This window comes from Bubalus bubalis, chromosome 11 (assembly GCF_019923935.1).
Source record: "Bubalus bubalis isolate 160015118507 breed Murrah chromosome 11, NDDB_SH_1, whole genome shotgun sequence".
In the NCBI taxonomy this organism is placed as follows: domain Eukaryota; kingdom Metazoa; phylum Chordata; class Mammalia; order Artiodactyla; family Bovidae; genus Bubalus; species Bubalus bubalis.
The window spans coordinates 54,583,474-54,603,460 of NC_059167.1; the positions used below are offsets into that span (position 1 = coordinate 54,583,474).

Consider the following 19,987-nt stretch of genomic DNA (forward strand, 5'->3'; position numbering starts at 1 on the left):
CAGGTACTGTGGATGCTGTCATGAAGAGTAAGAAAAAGTTCAAAAAGGCTTGCCTTGCAATAGCCAGAGAAGTTCTGCTTTTATTTTATTTATTTAAACATACTAATTTAACAAGCCATTTGAAATAAGAGTTGTGTTGTGATAAAGAACAGACTAACCTAAGTTAACCCTGCAATTCCTATCAGGGAATTATTAAGAACTAAATATCCTGTTTCAAAACACTTAGAAGCACAGAATAACATATAACAAAGACATTTAAAGGTTTGGCCACATTTACAACAAAGTAAGAGAAATCCTTAGGGACCAAAAACTAGGAAGGAATGGGAATCAAGTATAATAGACTGATACTGAAGCTGGGGCTGTTCTCCAGGCCTTTGCTGGTCCCTGTGACTCAGTGTGATTTAAAGGCTGCATATGAGGACATGAGACAGACCCTGGGGCTATGTAACACACGAGTTGAAATTGGGACTCCTATATAGAATCAAGAGCTTTAAAGGGAGTTTAACTTCAGTGAAAGGGTGGGTAGAAAACATTACTCTGCTGGAAAGAGGAGAAGCCTGTTAATCTGGATGTAAGCTCTTATGAGGAAAGAAGTCTGTCTGGAGAATTCTGTGTTTACATGAATTTCTATACTATGAATTTGATTTAGGAAGCCTCAGTCCCAAATGAACTTACAGTGATCATGGAAAAAGTCCCTGGCAGAAAGAAGAGCAAATTATTCCTGTAAAGAATCATCTTTGAAGTGAACTTTGCAGAATTCACACAGGTATTACTGAAACGAATCTGAGTTGAGAAACCAAAATGACAAAACTTTGAGAAACAAATTCAAATGAGTAAGATTCAACAAAACTACAAACAAAAGACGTAGGTTTCCATGGACTTCAGGAAGGAATTACCAGAAAAAGAATATACAATTGGCATGTAAAGAAGTCAAAGAGGAAATTGAAAATATGATCAAGGAACAATATATCAAGAAAAAAATAAGCACATTTTGAGATAAATCAAACAAAAATATGTCTATGAATAAAAAATTCACATAACTTTAAAAATTAAAAATCAATAGATGGAGTGAATAACAGAATGGGCAGAGTTAAAGGGAGACTTATAGCGAGACTTAGTGAACTGAAGAATAACTCTAAGGAAACTGCTTCTTACATACTGTATACTGAAGCAATTACTATTTAAGGAGAAAGACGAAAGTGTAATAGAATATGGACAGTTGAAAGAGAAAATATCTAATCAAAATTCCAGAAGAAAAGACCAGAGAAAGTGGGAAGAATAATATCTGAAATATAACAACATTTTTTTAGAAATGATAATAATCACAAATTCTCAGAGATAAGAACCACAACAAATATGAAACAGAAATCTCTATCTGTAAATAAAATTATAGGATAAGGAAGATAAATAAAATCATAAAAAAAACAGTGTTTTAGAAAAGATTATCTCCAAAGAAAAAACAATTGGACTCACATCAGATTCCTTACAGCAATACAAAATTCAAATACAGTGAAATTATATTTTCAGAATTCTGAGGAAAAATAACCATCTACACATATATACCCAGGAAAATGATCTTTCCAAAATGAAAATGAAACAAAAACATTTTTAGACAAACAAAGTTGGAGTTTACCAACAACAGATGTATACTCAAGGAATATCTAAAGAATGTATTTTAAGGAAAAGAAACATTGTTCTAGGAGGGAAATCTGTATCAGAAAAAGAATGATGAGCAAAGAGACTGCTTCCAGACCATAAACGCTGTGATTCTGTGAAATTTGTCTGTACCGAAGCAGAAGAGACTATTCTGGGGTGAGAAAGAAGTGAGAAAGGAAAAACAAAATTTCTGCTCTCATAGGTTTAGCAGCAATATTTCACTATAGGAGGCTTGCCACATATCTTATCTATAGAATCCAATATACCAAAAATGAAGAGAAAGTGGGATTAACAACCCTTCCCAGGTAACATCTACCTTCCTGTAGATGCCGCCGTCTCATAATATACATAAATATTGATTGTGTACAATATTCTTAATATTTCCCCACACATTTCTGTGTATTCTCATCCTTTTAAATGACGGTGCACACAAGGCTATGTCATATCTCTATGTAACTCCTGCAAGGGGGTGGGTGGGGGGGGGGCTGCCTTCAGCATCATCAGAAACGGTGTGGAAGCAGCCTGAAGCAGTGCTGGAGGCTGGGGAGGAGTTGCTGCAAGAGCACTGCAGGACCTGGCACTGAAAGACAACGCTGTTCACACCTCTTAAACAGCTTTGGCTGAGTCAGCCAGTAATAAAATAAAATAGCTTCCTTGAAAGATGGAAATAAAAAGTTATCAATATAAACTCATTATTATGTGACGTATCAACTCATGTTTGTACACTCTGTTTATCAAAAATTATACAAGTATGGTTGAGAGTAAAGTGAAAGTTGCTCAGTCGTTTCTGACTCTTTGTGACCCCACAGACTACACAGTCCATGGAATTCTCCAGGCAGGAATACTGGAGTGGGTAGCCTTTCTTTCCCTTCTCCAGCGAATCTTCCCAACCCAGGGATCGAACCCAGGTCTCCCACATTGCAGGCGGATTCTTTACCAGCTGAGCCATGAGGGAAGAAAGTTTCAGTCAATTACCATGCCCAGTTAGCCATGCATGGGATGTGTTGCTTCTTATTCTGGCCAGTTCTGAACAAATCCTAAAAGTGGGAGACAGGCTTTTTTCAAATAAGCTCAGACCCACCAACCTGAGGGTTCTAAAAGTAGCTTTATTACGAGTGGTTGGATATCCATATTACGAGTAGATATCCATATTACGAATGGCTGGATAGGTGTGGAAGCACCTGCCTCAGTTCTTTCGACAGAGACTCAGCTCTACTCCCTGTGACCAGCCCACTCCCATTTTCCTGTCTGGGTAGAGAAATACACTATTAGTATGTCTGGGGAGGAGCCTGGGGCATTCACTGGGCTGCATTTACTAGGAGCATCAGCATTCCCTGTTTTGCTGTCTTCTCGTCACTGTAGCTGGTGAATAAGTAGATTCTTCTTTATTCACACATTCCCAAGCACAATGGTCATTCCTTTAGTTTCTAATAATAAGCCAGGCCAGACCCTGTTAAGATCCAAGATTTGGATTTAAGCTTTAGGGAGCAGCAAAGGTCCCCTCAGATTTTAAACTCCAATCATATGCTTTGCATTGGGCTTATTAGATACTCATGCAAGTTAAAAGCAAAGAGGTCCTTGGTTTCCCAATTGCTAACTGTTCCTATGCATTTCTCTCTTGAGAGAGTAATAATTGCTAACATTAAGTGAGTGCTTAATACTTGTTAGGGGCAGTTTTTAAGTGTTTAATGTGTATTAATAAGACAATTATAATAATCCTATGCAGTAGTATCCAGACATTTTCCTTTTTACAGATGAGGAAATGAAGGAATAGGGATTAAATAACTTGTTTAAAGGCATAGAGGTAGTTAACAGGGAACCGAGCATTTGAGTACAGGCAGTCTGCTCAGCAGAGAAGGCAATGGCAGCCCACTCCAGTACTCCTGCCTGAAAAATCCCATGGACGGAGGAGCCTGGTAGGCTGCAGTCCATGGGGTCGCTAAGAGTCAGACACAACTGAGCGACTTCACTTTCACTTTTTACTTTCATGCATTGGAGAAGGAAATGGCAACCCACTCCAGTGTTCCTGCCTGGAGAATCCCAGGGACGGGGGAGCCTGGTGGGCTGCCGTCTATGGGGTCGCACAGAGTCAGACTGAAGCGACTTAGCAGCAGCAGCAGTAGTCTGCTCAGACCCATTATACTTCTCTTCTATTGGAATGAATATGGCAGATGGAAGAATAGGATCCTGCCATTCTTGGGACATGACTATAAGTCCAGTAAATAGTGCCACTACACCACCCCAACAGTACCCAGGATGGGGCCCAAACCACCTGTGTACCAACTGAACGCTGCCTTTCCCAGAGCCCACTGTTTGCTCATTGTGTGTCAATGCTTCTGCCTTTGATGTCCACCATCTTCCACAACCCACTTACTGTTGTTGTTCAGTCTCCAAGTCATGCCCCACTTGTTACTCCATTAGTAAAAACAATTTGGGAGAACTGCAGCTGCCTTTGTGAAATCTTAGAAGCAATCACTTTGTTCTCATTACCTCTCCTGTCTCCTACTTTGTTCCTTGGGTTCTTCAGCCTTGAATCACTTTGTCTGGTCTTACATTTACAGTTCTGGGTTTCCCCTAGAAGTGAATGTTGAACTTTGGTTTCTGGCTTGTCCTGGACCCTTTCTAGGACTGCGGCTTACAGGCGTCATCTGACTCATCCTCTCCAGGCTGTTTAGGGTGAAGACTCAGAGTTCACTGTGAATTCTGAACTCTGGGTTCTCACATGGACCTTGAAGGATAGGTTGATAGGTAACTTGTCCACACAGAAAAGGCAAACCAGATCTTCAAAGAACTGCAACCTATTAGGCTGGAACTCCACTGGACTCTGGCCAATATAACTTGCTACCTCCTCCCACACTTCAGGCCACAGGTTGACAATATCCCTCCCATGGATCAATCACCTAGAATTGTAATTCCCCTGCCTCTTACGACTCACAGATTCATTCACCCTGTCCTTTTGTCTCGCACTCATATTGGATCTCCTTCAATTCTATGACTGGCCTAAATCCAGCACTCTTAGCTGGTCTACTGATTGCTCAGCTCAGAGTCATCCCTGTAGTTACAGAAATTCCCCAGGACTTGGTCTCATCACAATTTCCTTCTTTTACTTAACTATGCTGCTGAGAATCAACAGGTCTTATTCCTGAGCCTACCTGAGTTCAACCAATGGCTAGGCATGGCTCAATGGAAAACCACCCCGAGGTGTACTAAACCACATTGGGGGAATTCTTGGAATCTCAATAGCTATTGTTGTGGTTCAGTCACTCAGTCATATCCGACTCTTTGTGATCCCATGAACTGCAGCATGCCAGGCTTCCCTGTCCTTCGCTATCTCCCAGAGCTTGCTCAAACTCGTGTCCAATGTGTCAGTGATGCCATCCAACAATCTCATCCTCTGCCGTCCCCCTCTCCTGCCTTCAATATTTCCCAGGATCAGGGTCTTTTCTAACGAGTCATCTCTTCACATCAGGTGGCCAAAGTATTGGAGCTTCAGTTTCAGCATCAGTCCTTCCAATGAATATTCAGGGTTGATTTCCTTTAGCATTGACTTGTTTGCTGTCCAAGGGACTCTCAAGAGTCTTCTCCAACACCACAGTTCAAAAGCATCAGTTCTTTGACTCTAAGCCTTCTTTATCGTCCAACTCTGAGATCCATACATGACTACTGGAAAAACCATAGCTTTGACTATACTTTGTTGGAAAAGTGTAGTCAAACTTTGTTGGATCTTTTTTGGAAAAGTAATGTCTGCTTTTTAATATGCTGTCTAGGTTTATCATAGCTTTTCTTCCAAGGAGCAAGTGTCTTTTATTTTCATGCCTGCATTCACCATCTACCATGATTCTGGAGGCCCCCCAAAATAAAGTCTGTCATTGTTTTCATTGTTTCCCCATCTATTTGTCATGAAGTGATGGCGCTGGATGCCATGATCTTAGTTTTTTGAATGTTGAGTCTTAAGCCAGGTTTTTCACTCTCCTCTTTTACCATCAAGAAGCTCTTTAGTTTCTCTTTGCTTTCCACCATAAGGGTAGTGTCATCTGCATATCTGAGGTTATTGATATTTCTCCTGGCAATCTTGATTCCAGCATGTGCGTCATCCAGCCCAGTATTTCTCATGATGTACTCTGCATATAAGTTAAATAAGCTGGGTGACAATATACAGACTTGACATACTCCTTTCCCAATTCTGAACCAGTCTATTGTTCCATGTCTGGTTCAAACTGTTGCTTCTTGACTTGCATGCAGGTTTCGCAGGAGGCAGGTAAGGTGGTCTGGTATTCCCAACAGCATGTTTTATGTTTTCAGCTCTTAAAGACTGGGTTCATGGCAGTTTCTTCCTTTTTACAATGCTTGGTATAGTGTCAAGAATAATTTGACAAACAGACAAATGGCATTTTTGAAGGGTGGGTCTGTTGGTCTAGATTCTGTTTGCACCAAGTAGCTAGAAACAATCCACATGATCAGGAAGTCCTGGGACAGGAAGAATTTTGAAGGCTCCCAGGAATTCAGATAGTGAACCTGGCTTCTCTATTTCTTCCTGTTTATGTTCATACGGGCTTTTGGCTTCATTTGTTTTTGCTGTCCACAGGCTTTTTCCATTGACAAGAAGAGGGGACCATAGCCACTAATAAAGGCAGCTTTATGCCATCCCAGCTTGGGAAGCGCAGGAGAAAATGAAGATTTATCTCACTTAGTCGCTACATGAAATCTATAAAAAATCCTGCCCTTTAGGGCATGAGGTCATTCCTAAGCCCCTCACCATGATCAAAGGTTCTTGGTATTAGGATCAGCCAGGTGAGGGTCACATGTCTACCAATGACCAAGGAAAAAAATTGAATAATTAGCAGCCCCTTCAGAACCTAGTAGACTGAGAAATCTAAAGGAACTGGGTCTCTAGGTACATATTTGCATTTGGACAGACTTGAGTGATATCTAAACTGTCATATTCTCTTTTTCCTCTTTAAACTTTCAATTACTTTAAGCCAAAATGTCCAGACAGAGCTTTTCCTGTTTTGTTGCTTTAGCTGCTTACTGTTGTCTATAGCTTTGTGCTTCTGCTACAGAAATCCAGCTGTCTCTAGTTACCCTTTTAGGAACTAATATTAGAGAAAGTATATATATTTTTTTTCTTAAAAAACAATCATCAGTTGCCAAACATGCAGCTGTTTCTTTTGATGCTAATTTTTGTTTCTTCTCTATTTCTTTTTTCCTTTCATTCCCTTTTCTCCCTTACATGGACAAATTTCTTAGGATTTCACATGAACACTCTTACCAGGTTATTGGTGACTGTGTGCAAATAAAGAAAGAACATACACAGGACCTGAAACCTGAGCAATTCCTGGGGCAGAGAAAATCTGGATCCCAAGGTAAGGACATTAGGTAGGTGCCACCATATCTCAAAGGCCTGGTCTCTCTTCTTTGACCTAAATGAAAATTCAGAACAAAAGGGTTTTGAGTATAGCCCTTGAGTTTAGTCTAACTGGCCTAAACTTATCCTGGGCTGAACTAGGAAGCCAGCCAAATTTACCTTAGGTACCACAGAGGATTGAGTGCTTACAAGGTAGAATCACATTTGGTGTCACATCACAGATCTTTCATATGATAAAGGCATTTTGTGTAACGAACCCTGTAGTTAATATAAGACAAAGTCATATCCTACCTCTGTTACTGACTGGCCATGAATTTAAACCTTGTTTCTGGCAACGTGGTCAGACATTCATTTATTCAACAAATACTTACTGAGTACCTAGTATGTGCCAGACTCCATTCTAGGTGCTAGAGAATTAGCAATAAACCAAAATCCCTGCCCTCCAGGAGTTCACTCTCTAGTAGGAAGCAAGAAAATAAAACTGATTGATCAATCAGCATGTTAGAGAATGATACAAAAGCAATGTGGACAAAAATCAAGGATGGTGGATAAGAAGAGTAGACTGGATGAAAAGTTGCAATTTTACATAGAATAGATTAGCTTAAGCTTCACTGAGAGACATATAAGAAAATACTTGAAGGATGGAGGGGAATAAACCATATGGGTATATGACAGAAAGGTACTGGGGCAGAAACTAAGATCTGGACACATGTTTATTCTTACTGATGGTGTGCAATTGGTCCTGGACCCTCTAAGCAAATAGAGCTTGGGCAGTATGTGTAAATATGATACAGAGATGCATATATATATACACACACACACATATATATATATATATATATACAAAGTCTGTCTTATAGATAAATATTTCTCATTCTCTTTCTTTCATCTATCCATCTATTTATCTATATACCTGCCTTAAGAGCCATGACTTTATACTAATATTTCAATCCAGAAACACGGACATGGTTCTTGCCTTTTCCTTTCCCTGATTGTAATCCTTCCCCAACTGTGAGAAGCTAACTTCCTTATCCTCGACATATTTGCTCATTTATGTAAGTTTGGAATACACAAAAGGATGAAACGAACACCTAGTAATTTGAGTGTAATATTAATTTACATTTTTTCTTAATCTAAAATTTACATATTTTTTTGTTGTATAGTCACTAAGTCATGACCCCAAGGACTGTAGCCCACCAGACTCCTCTGTCCATTGGATTTCCCAGGAGAATACTGGAGTGGGTTGCCATTTCCTTCTCCAATGCATGAAAGTGAAAAAGTGAAAGTGAAGTCGCTCAGTCGTGTCCAACTCTTAGCGACCCCATGGACTGCAGCCTACCAGGCTCCTCCGTCCATGGGATTTTCCAGGCAAGAGTACTGGAGTGGGGTGTGATTGCCTTCTCCATCTTATACCCCACCAATAAGCATGATAGTCTCTTTAATCTTCACCATTTTAAAGGTAAATAATGCATACCCCACAGTGGACTTATTTGTGTTTTCTTATTGAATAATGATGTTATCACTTTTTCATGTGCTTGTTGAAAGTTCTTGGATTTTCTTTAGGTAAGTGTCTATTCAAGTATTTATATTTTATCAGTTGGCTTGCCTTTTGATTGTAGAGTACATTTTGACTGATGTATTTTTAAAAACATTCCCCTCTAATCTGTGGCTTATTTGCTAATTTCCTTAATGTTCTTTATGATGAACAAATGTTTTCAGTTTTGATGCAGTCTAATTTATCTTTTTTGCTGTTGATGTTTTATGGTAATTGTTTTCCTTGTCTTTTCTAAGAAATCTTTGACCAACTCTAGATAAAGTTGATACTAGATAACAAAGATACACTCTTATAATTTCTTCTAAGATTTTATAATTTTAGACTTTATGTTTCTTTGCAAATGGATCTTTTAGTTGATATGAAGTAATGGTTAAGGTCCTCTTTTTGTCCTTATCTATCTGTCGTTCTATACATAATGCTATATTGCCTTGCCTACTACAGTTTTACAAAAAAAAAAAATGTCTTGAGATCAGAGAGTACAAGTTCTTAAACCTTATTATTCCTTTTCTTCAGCTTATCAAGGTTGCTTGCATTTCCGTATAAAATTTAAGATTAGCTTCTAAATTCTTATAAGGAATCCTGATGATTCTGATTGGGATTGTGTTGTATCTGCAGCTCAATTTGAGGAGAAAGGTTATTTTTGTAATATTAAGTCTTCTAATTCATGAATATGGTATATTTCTTCATTTGTTTGTTTATTCATTTGTTTATTCATTGTATATTTCTTCAATCTCTCTGAGTAATGGTCTGCAGTCTTCAGAATATGAGTCTCTCACCATAAAAATTATTCCTAAATCTGTATTTTTGAAAGATATTATAAATGAATAATATTAATTGTTGCTAGTATGTAGAAACACAATTGACATTAGATTCTTCCTCTATTTACAAATTCATTCATTTCTGTATTCATTATTTCTTTCATTCTACTACATTGGGTTTAATTTGCTCTTATTTTTCTAGCTCACTAAAGTGGAAACTCAAATAATTAATTTTAAAACTTTCTAAAAAATAGCATTTACAGCCACAGATGGCTCTCTAATCACTTTTCTAACTGTATCTCACACATTTCACATGTTGTGTTTTATTATCATTTAATTCAAAATATTCTCTAATTTCCATTGTAACTAAGCTTACTGGATCTGAAATTTGTGTTTGTTTTTTTTTTTCACCAAATTTTGGAAAATTTTTGCCATTATTTCTTCAAATGTTTTTTTCTGTACCATTTTGCTTTCTTTTGGGGTTTCCAATTATACATATGTTACACTGCTTGATATATTCTTATACATTAATGAAATAAATTGCTTACATGCTTCTTTTTCTTTTTTAAACTGGTTAACTTCTACTGATCCATCATCAAATTTACTCTTTTTTCTGCCATCTGCAATATGCTTTAAAACTCATCTTGCAGAATTTTAATTTCAATTACTGCATTCTCTTAAAGTTTTAATTACTCTGCCAGATTTCTCATGTTTATTCATTACAAATATAGCTTTCTTTATTTCCTTGAAATATACATATAATATCAGCTTTAAAGTTTTATCTACTAATTTCAACATCTGAAGAATCTCTGGGTTATTTACACAGATTGCTTTTTTTCTGAGCTGGGTTTGAATTCTCTGTCTCTTCATCTGTCTAGTATTTTTTTTTTAAGTGAATGCTGGACAGTGTGTAGCAAGTTGTAGAAACTTGGATTCCATTATCTCCCTATGAAGGGCATTGATTCAAACCCCAAACTGTCCTTCTTGTTGTGGGAAGCACTGAGATTTCCTCTCAGTTCTTTTAGCCTTCATATGCTCTTTCTGCAAGGCCTCTGGAATATTCATATAACACTCACAATTCAGTGATTACTCAAGAATTCTAAGAGTTATGTTCATATTTTGGGGGTTGGACACCTCTGCAGCCACTGTTTTCTGGTTTTTCTCCCACCTTTAATTTTCAAGTTATTCTGCTAGCCCAAAACTCTGTCCTCTGACACCTCAATTCAGCAAGCCTATTACTTCCTCTAGTTCTGCCTCATGTGGATCAGGGAGTGTCCTCAGGCAAACAGTCACAAAAATGTACACATTACCATAAATAATTTCTATTTTTTCAAGGAATTACTTCCCTACAGCTTCTTTATATATTGCTTGCTCTACAGTACTTTTAAATGTGTTTTAAAAATATTTTGTCCACAGTGCTAAATTCGTATTTATTGGAGGGATAGTCCAACTAAGTTGTTCTACTATTATCAGAACCTATAATCTACAAATTCAATTTTGAACTTGTTAGTTTTGATGTATTTAATAATAAGTATTTATGTAAAAATATTGAGGAGCAGTTAAATATACAAGTGTGGAGTTCAGGATGGAGATCTGGGGTGGGGTTATAAATATGGCAGTCATTAGCATACAGATGCTACATAAGCCATAAGACTTGAAGAGATCACAAAAGGAGTGAGGATAGACAAGAAGTAATGTTAAGTACTGATACTTGCTGCTGCTGCTGCTGCTGCTGCTAAGTCACTTCAGTTGTGTCTGACTCTGTGCGACCCCATAGATGGCCTCCTACCAGGCTCCTCTGTCCCTGGGATTCTCCAGGCAAGAACACTGGAGTGGGTTGCCATTTCCTTCTCCAATGCATGAAAGTGAAAAGTGAAGTTGCTCAGTCGTGTCCGACTCTTAGCGACCTCATGGACTGCAGCCTACCAGGCTCCTCCATCCATGGGATTTTCCATGCAAGAGTACTGGAGTGGGGTGCCATTGGGGCCTCTCCGAAAAAAAAGAAAAGAAAATCCATGAGTTTGTGGCACCTTGGAGTCTTAGTGTAAAAAGTTTTACTAGAAGACTATCAATTATGTCAAATTCTGTTCATAGGGCAAGAAGAGAAATGAAATTGATGATAGGATCTACCAATATGAAGGTCATTGACAACCTTGGTAAGAACAGATATAGTTGAGTACTGAGGGTAAAAGTCAGACTGGAATGAATTAAACAAACAGCTACCTACTTCAGAGGGTTATGAAGAGGATTTAAATGATAAATCATGAATGATCTTAATATATAAAGGATTCATAAAATTAATAAGGAGATGGGGAGCTACTGTTTAATGGGTACTGAGTTTTAGCTGGGGATGATGAAAAAGTTCTGGAGCTAGACAGTACTGATGGTTGCATAACAATATGAAAGCACTTAAAGCCACTGAATTATATACTTAAGAATAGTTAAAATGGTAAATGTTATGTATATTTTATCACAATAAAAACTAATAAAGAAATGACAACTCACTATAAAAATGAGCAAAACAAGAATATACAAAAAATACAAATGACTATTAAACACATGAAAAAAGTTCTAACTACTACTAAATTTAGCCAGTTGAATAAAGGCAAATTAAAATTTCCAAGTGGCACTTTTCATTTATCAGATTGGCCATGTTGAAAAACCCTGACAATATATTATGCTGGTAAAGACAGGGAGGAACAGTATTTTCACTCATTGGCAAAATACAAATGGTACAACACTTTTGGGGAGTATTTTGGTGAAATCAAAATTAGAAATGCATCTACCATTTGATACAGCAATTTCACATGCTTATGTACATATATTCATACATATATGCATGCTAATTATATTCATACATTTATACAGGGACATATTTATACAAACATTCTCTGCTGTATGACTTTCAGTAGCCATAGACTGGATACAGAACAGTCTAACATACAATAGAATCCATGATTTCTGTGTAGCCCTGGAAAATGAGGGGCAATCAACCCAATTGGCAAGATGGAGAACACCATGTAGAATATAATAGTGTACTGATTATGAAAAAAGGGGGAAATACAAATGAACATATTTTTATATAAATATATGTGTGTGTATATATATCTCTCTCCTAAGTACAAGCATACACACAAACAAGAATACACACAATTCTAAAGTATCTCAGGAAGGATTTAGAAGAAATTATTACAGCATTGCCTCTAGGTAGGGGACATAGAATACTGTGGGTCTCAGGTATAGGGAGACTTACTACTTACTCTACTTTCAAGTAGAGTCTTTACTTTCAAGCAGTGTTTTTTTATCATGAGCCCGTATTGTTCTTTCATAAAATATATTTAAAAACCTTTATTGAAGCAAAATATATCACAAGCATAGAGTTTGATATATTTTTACACAGTGATGTAATTAGCATACAATGTTAGCAGCACCTCTGAAGCTGTTCTTGTGGCCCATTCTAATTATTACCCCCAAGAAATTATTGTTACAATTTTTTAAGATTCTATTTACAGTTTGGTGCAAAGTTGATGGAAAGGTATAAAGATTTCCCATATACTCCCTGCGCCCACACAAGCACAGCCTCCCACATTATCAACATCCCCCACCAGAGTGGTACATTTAGTATAACTGATGAAACTACCCTATCACATTAGAGTCATCCAAAGTCCGTAGTTTTTACATCATGGTTCACTCTTCACACTATACTTCCATGAGTTTGGACATCTAATGATGTCTTCAAAATTTTGGGATTATACAAAATATTATACAAAACTGCCCTAAAAATCCTCAGTGCTCCATCTATTCACTCCTCTCCCTCCATCCTTATATTTTTAAATGTTATATTTGGACAGAAATATATATATATATATAATATAAATAATTTTCTGTCAATTTTAGAATCAATCATTATCTCTATCATTTTCCAAAGTTGGACAAAAGATTTATGATATGTTTAATTCCCCATCTCTTCCTTATCTCCCATAAGATACTATCTAGGAGTTAAATTCTAGTGTGTTACTAACAGTTTCAAAACATCAACTATAGCTTACTTAGACTTAATAGTGACTTCACTGGTTTCCTGAGTCACTCCTGCTTCTCATGTCTCATGTCTTTCTCTTGGAGTTCATAGTAACGGTTGGTATTTTTTTCAGTTTCCTAGCCTCCAATCTTCCTTTCTCTATTGTGGAAATTTCCTACCTCACAATCTAGACCTTCTTCTACCTAGCACTAGAGAATTTGAAAGTGACAGAGATTGGCTTTACAGGCTGCCTTGAAAGAGGGACCAGGCTTGTCAATCAGACACCTCCCCTCAAGGACAGCAGACATTTGTCTTAAAGATGGGAGGTGGCAGCAATGATAGCTACGTCTGGTCTCCAGAGGCAAAAGGAATAATTTCAGTGCGAGCATCCACTCGCACTCCATGTGTTCTAAGATGCTGCCATGTTTATGTGTTCGTAACTTGTGTCTAGAGTCCATTATACTGCTGCAGAGAATTTCCATTGTATGTCATAGTACAAAATAGTACAGTTTATTTTTCCATTTTGCTGCTTAGGAACATTTGGGCTGTTAAGTTTTTTAATTTCAAAAAGAGTGCTACTCCCAACAATCATGAAAGGCATTTTCTGGTGCATAGCTTCTATCCTGGACACTAAATATCCATACCCTATTCCAGAAAATGAAATCAGAATGTCTAGGGATGAGGTCATAAAACTGATCAAAATCAGATTATTCATAGTAAGTAAATTATCTGACATTATTATCATCTTTATTATTTGAGTCCTAGGTTAATCAGCTGATATCTAGCCCCAATATCATAAATGCTCTACTAGTATGGAAGAAATATGTATCCTGTACTCATTTTAGCAATTCTACTAGCTTCTCCTTTTTTGGGGGGGTCTGAGAGGTTTCTGGTGTGATCCTCTGGACCAGATTTTTCTAGTGACCTTCCCTGGAGACAACCTAATGACCTCGTTCACACCCAGAGGTTCACACAACATTGTGATTGCCTTTGCTCAGAATGAAAGGCAACTAGAAAGAACACAAATAATTGCTTAGCACAAAGAAGATTCTGAAGAGAGGATTTTTTTTTCTCTCTTTCTCTTTCTTCTCCCCTTTTCTTCTCATAATGATGCCATCTATGGAGCCGCCTCCTACAGATCAGCCAGGCGTTCCCTGAGAGCATTCTGAAAAATTTGATGCTTGGGGATCATTTGCATTTCTAATGGAAGAGGGGCAAGACATTCCTTGAGCTGAATCCTAGTACAAGTTGGGCTTGGGAAACTGCTTCAGGCAATCGTATTTTTTCAATTCTGTATTGGGAAAAACCTAAAATGTACTTAGCCAAACACTCTGAGCCCTGAGGCACTTGAGGCGAAATGTAATCCATATGTTTCTGATTTATTTCACTCACCTCAAAGGCTCTTCAGAGTTGAGTTTCACTGCTAAGAAGTCTTCAAACTATTCAACTTTTCTCTTTCTCCACAATAAGGAGGACTCATCATCTGAACCCATTTCCCCAAAGACAGTAACATTCAGGCTTAGCATTCAGAACTCCTATTTCTAGAGTCCTGCATGCTACTGAATATATCCTGCATCTTTAAAAATCTGTCCTTTTCTTTAAAAAGAAGTACCACAGCATCTTAATAAAATGTTACAAAAGAAAGAAGGAGGAGGATGCTAAGAAGTGATTTTACTTTTGAGACTCAGAGGTTCTTAGGGTTAGAAGGAAGCTGTTTCTATAGTTTAACTTGGTTCAATTTACTACTCATTTTATATGATGCAGATTCCACTTGATATTTTTTCTCTAATATGCCATGTCTTTCTTTTCTTTTTCCTTCCTTCCCTTCCTCCCTCTATCTTTTCTTCCCATGACACAAAAACTTGGCAATGATACATTCCAGGAAGAAAATATTCTGGTCCATTGTTAGAGCATGTCATAGATGATCTGATTTTACATTTTTTCCCTTTAAGTAGAAATGTAATCTTTGTATGAGTAAAGACATGCACAGAACAGAGTAGATCCTCAAAACATTCTGGCTCTACAGAGAATGACCAGAAATATCCTAGCAGATACAGTCAGGAAGACCCAGTATGGATTGTGAGTTTAAGCAGTAATCTGGCAAATATATTTAGAGGATCCAAACTCTGTGAGTGAGATTTCTGAGTGCGAATCCCAGGGCAGAAACTGCTTGCTTTCTGTCCCATTTTATATCATCTGCTATTCATATTACCTTTTATAAAACTCCTTACATTTGCTATTTCATTTAATAAAGAATAGCCAGGAGAGCACATTCAAGTGTCTGGTTTACCTTTGTATGCACAGTCAGTCGGAACATTTTGATTAAATTGACTAGTGACTTCACACTGGGAGTCAATTTAGTCAAGTAACTAGTTAATTCCATCAGCCTGGCTGAATGTTTTTTAAAACTGTAATGAATTTCAACTCAATTCAAGCCTGCCAACTTAACCAAACTAGTCATAGCTTAAGTAAAATAATTATTCTTGTGAGTACTGTTCTTGAGTGTTTTGGGATTGACAACATTTATGTTACTGGCCTGGATTTTCACATTCCTCAGGTCCAATAGTTTTCCATTCTATCTAGAGCCATTATGACATATGGTAAATGAAATGCAATTTTCCCCAGTAGCTTATAAAAAAAGGCTAAAAATAACTTTTACTTCACCTGCAAAACTTTGCTACCCACATTTTCCCTTATGAGGAGGAAACTCGTCAATAAAGAACAGGACAAAAAAGCCACAGATTGGAAAGAGCCAGAGTGAAAGCTTGTGGATTGTCTCTTAAATCAGAGCCCAAACCCTGTTCTGGAATAATCCATTTTCAGTGTCTGGAGTTAATGGGAAAGTAGCCTTGAAAGAAAAATGTCTTCTAACTCTCAGGTTCCATATTCAATTTTGAAAGAGTGTGTTGTGCTCATGTAATGTTTCCAATGAAGTGGAACAAATGTTGTTTAGAGATATACTGTTTTCTGCATAACATTCTCTTATTATATAAATTATGCATATTTAGTTTAAAACTAGTTGATTACTCCAGATAAACAGAGTTATATAAAAATGTTTTGCCATATTCCTGGAAAATTACTACATTTACCAAAACATATTTGTAAGTTGCAAGATGTTAGTTGAATGGAATGATGCTCTTGGCTAAAAGACAACTTAACAGAAACGACAAAAATGGGGTCTGATTAAGTTTAACATTCCTTCCCTCATATAGTACCAATCCCCATCTATCCTCCTTCATTCCCTAAACACTTAGCTTACAGAAAAATGTTTTGATTCCTCAGTGAGAATTCAAGGCCCCTGTTTCCCACTATAAAACCATATTCCAGTTGCACGACCTTCTGGGATAAGCATATCAGCTTCCACATTGCTCAAACCAACCCTTGGCTGTAGTCCTCCTCCATCTGGCCTTTCCTTCCTCTCTCTGCTTTACTAACATGACTTTTACCCATCTTTATGACCTGGTCATGTTCCCCTTTACCAAGATAAAGCATTTTCTTATCCTTTGAATCCACAAACTTCTCCTTTCCTTGAAATATTTTAGCACTTTCTGTTTATGCCCCTCATCTGGTAATGACATGCTACCCATTATTACTAGACATGATCTCAACTTTTCAAGATCATTAGGGGAACAATCCATGTCTGGATTATCCATGTTTGGGTAAGTATATGATAATGAACTCCAGTATTTATCATCATTATCATTATCATCATCAAAGTCTTAACAGTGCCTTATATTTTGATTAAGATGTATTATTGGTACCACCATTTTAAAAAGAGGTATCTACTCATTCTCACAATAATTTTTGAAAATATTATGAAAAAATTATCTCCATGTCATGGAGATGGAAGCAAAGACTTGAGGTTCAGTGATTTACCTGACTGCAAATAATGAAGTGTCAGAACCAGGATATGAAGCCTGATTTTTTGGAGGGAGGTGGGGAATACTTAAGAGAAATAAAAATTAATTTTGACTCCAAGATTAATTTGACAAAAAGAAACTATTTAAAAATAACTAAATGAACACAAACACATTTTCCTAATTGAAAACTACTACCATTAACTAAGTGTATGCTCTACTACTACTAAAGCATTTACATATGATGACATTTAATCCCCATAAATTTCCTGAAGCATGGTATTATTACCCCCTTTTTGAAAAGAGGTTCACATATTTTAAGTAATTTGTCTAAAATCACACAATAGAAAGTAGTGGGGCCCAGAGTATTTGATCTTAGATGGCCTGATTCCAAAGCACATTCTCTTTCTATTATCTTGTGCTGTTTCTCTAGAACTCTAAAACAAAAGGATGAAAAATATAATAAAATCTACTCAGATACTCCTACAATGAAAAGCAGACCTATACCCTGTCTCACATAAAGATTCATTTTTTGTATGTTTGTCATATCTCACCCTTTAATTCTAATCAACTTACTTATTACCTGTGCTCTAGAAAGGATATGAGACTTATGATTCCTTCCACAATGAAGTATAAATTAGATTGTGATGTGCATATATAAATAAAAATACATATTATAAACCCTAGAGCAACCAATCAAAGAAAAAAGAGAAAAAGACATATACAACTGATTAGCCAATAGTGGAGACAAAATGGAATTGCTAAACAACTCAATCAATTGTTTCTTAGCGAAAGAAGGCAGGAAAAAGGAAAGGAACAATAACAAATGGGACAAATAGGAAAGAAATAACAAGATGATAAATTTAAACCTCAGTTCAGTTCAGTTGCTCATTTGTGTCCGACTCTTTGCGACCCCGTGAATCGCAGCACGCTAGGCCTCCCTGTCCATCACCAAGTCCCGGATTTAACCCAAACTCACGTCCATCGAGTCAGTGATGCCATCCAGCCATCTCATCCTCTGTTGTCCCCTTCTTCTATATACTAATACTTTTATTAAATGTAAATGCTCTAAACATGCCAACTAAAAGACCAAGATTACCACACTGTATATGTGGTCTAAAATCTACTTCAAATATCTTCATATTTATTCTTAACATAGTTAAGAATAAAAAATAGACAAAGGACCTGAGGTGATTCCTTAAGTTTTTCCTAGCTACATATTCCATTCTCTGGGCTTGTTCTGTTTTTCAGCCATGCAGGTTCATGGGGCAGTACATGACTCAAAATATTATCCAAGTGCTCCATCTAGATATTAACCAATCTACCATTCAACAAAACTAACAAGGAAAAGATTTGCCAGATTGTCCAGTGTTGAACCACAAAATAAGTATTGATTTTTCTTCCAAAGAAACAAGAAAAGGAATACTTATACAGGCATGCTTTATTTTTTAATTTAAATAAAGCATTTTTAATAATAACAATAAGAAAAATTCATTTAGAACATTGTGCATATCTTCACAAACACAACAAAGAAATTAAAATAATGCAATATCACGCCATCCATAAAGCATCACTTATGAAATTTCAGACATTTTTCTATTATAAAAAACACTGTATTTATATATATTTTCCAGGAATAAGATAAAACCTTTTTCATGTTAAAATAAACTGTGACTATCTTTTCATGTCAATAATCATCTATAGAAGTCTAATGATCATTATTCTATCATATGGGACACTGTAATTGATCACAATAATAATTAGAGCCAATGTATATTGAACACTTACTATGTGCTAGGCAGTGTGCTAAGAGCTTTGCAGTATTTAAGTAGTCCCACTTTACTACTGTGTAACACCTAACATTATTCATTGCTATATAAAATCTTTGTATTGCCAATAGGACAAACTGACTTACTTTACAATAAATACTAAATCTTTCTTTGGCATTGGCTTAGCATTATGCTTCTACCTTTAAAATGCTGTTTCTTTCTGTTCCTAGGGTACATGCCCACCCAAAACAGGATTCCACTGGTTGAACATATCCGTGACAGTATGGCCCTTAATTGCAGAAATACAATATTCATTGATCCAAATTCACTCTGGTGAATGTTTTGAGTACTTTAGCATTGCCCTGTAGTATCTCCTAATCCCCTACTTTTTGTCTCTGAGTTGTGTCCAAGTTTTTTTTTTTCCTATAGCAAGGCTATAATAAACCTCCTTGCAGGCATTTAAGTAAAAATTGCATCATTACCATACTGTTATTTGCCTGATGTCCAGATCTTCTCACTCACTCTCAAGATCTGAACAATTATGCACCAAATGCTTACCTGGTGTTATGTATGAGAACGAATCTCCTTCAGTGGTGTGCTGGAGCCAGCTTATGTCAGCTTGGAGGATGTGATTGTATGTATCTCCTTCCAGTTCAGCATTTAGTAATTTTATCCTGAAATCAGTAATAGAGGAGTATTTACACAACAGAAATAGGCAAAAACCACCCAATTAGGTTGTTAGGAAACTCTTCATCAATTAGGAAACTCTTTTCCCCGGAGGGCTTGTGGCTCCACATATACCAGTACATCCCTGTATTGTATTGACCTATTGATGAGTTAATATAGGTATCTTGTATGCCACACCACACAGTGACTCAATTGGCATGATTCCTAATCAATATAGTGTTGTCTACCAGCCAAGCAGTCTGCAACATAGCAGTGCTGAATATATAGTGTGATCCAAGGTCACACAGCCTGTAAGTGGTGGAGTCAGAATTCTAACCTGAGA

At 36.9% G+C, this 19,987-nt stretch overlaps 1 long non-coding RNA gene across 3 annotated transcripts in view; it reads right to left on the reverse strand.

Moving 5' to 3' along the window:
* LOC123328069 overlaps positions 1 to 19,987 on the reverse strand; it is a 48,813-nt gene that overhangs the window by 15,076 nt on the left and 13,750 nt on the right. Inside the window, exons 2-3 of one of the 3 annotated variants that reach the window (XR_006542808.1) lie at positions 19,537 to 19,652; positions 2,824 to 3,106 (exon numbers count right to left, since the gene is read on the reverse strand). This is a non-coding gene — a long non-coding RNA (uncharacterized LOC123328069). Of the gene's footprint in view, positions 1 to 2,823; positions 3,107 to 14,123; positions 15,298 to 19,536; positions 19,653 to 19,987 lie in introns of those variants that run through there. The other 2 variants (XR_006542809.1, XR_006542810.1) reach the window with 2 other exon arrangements.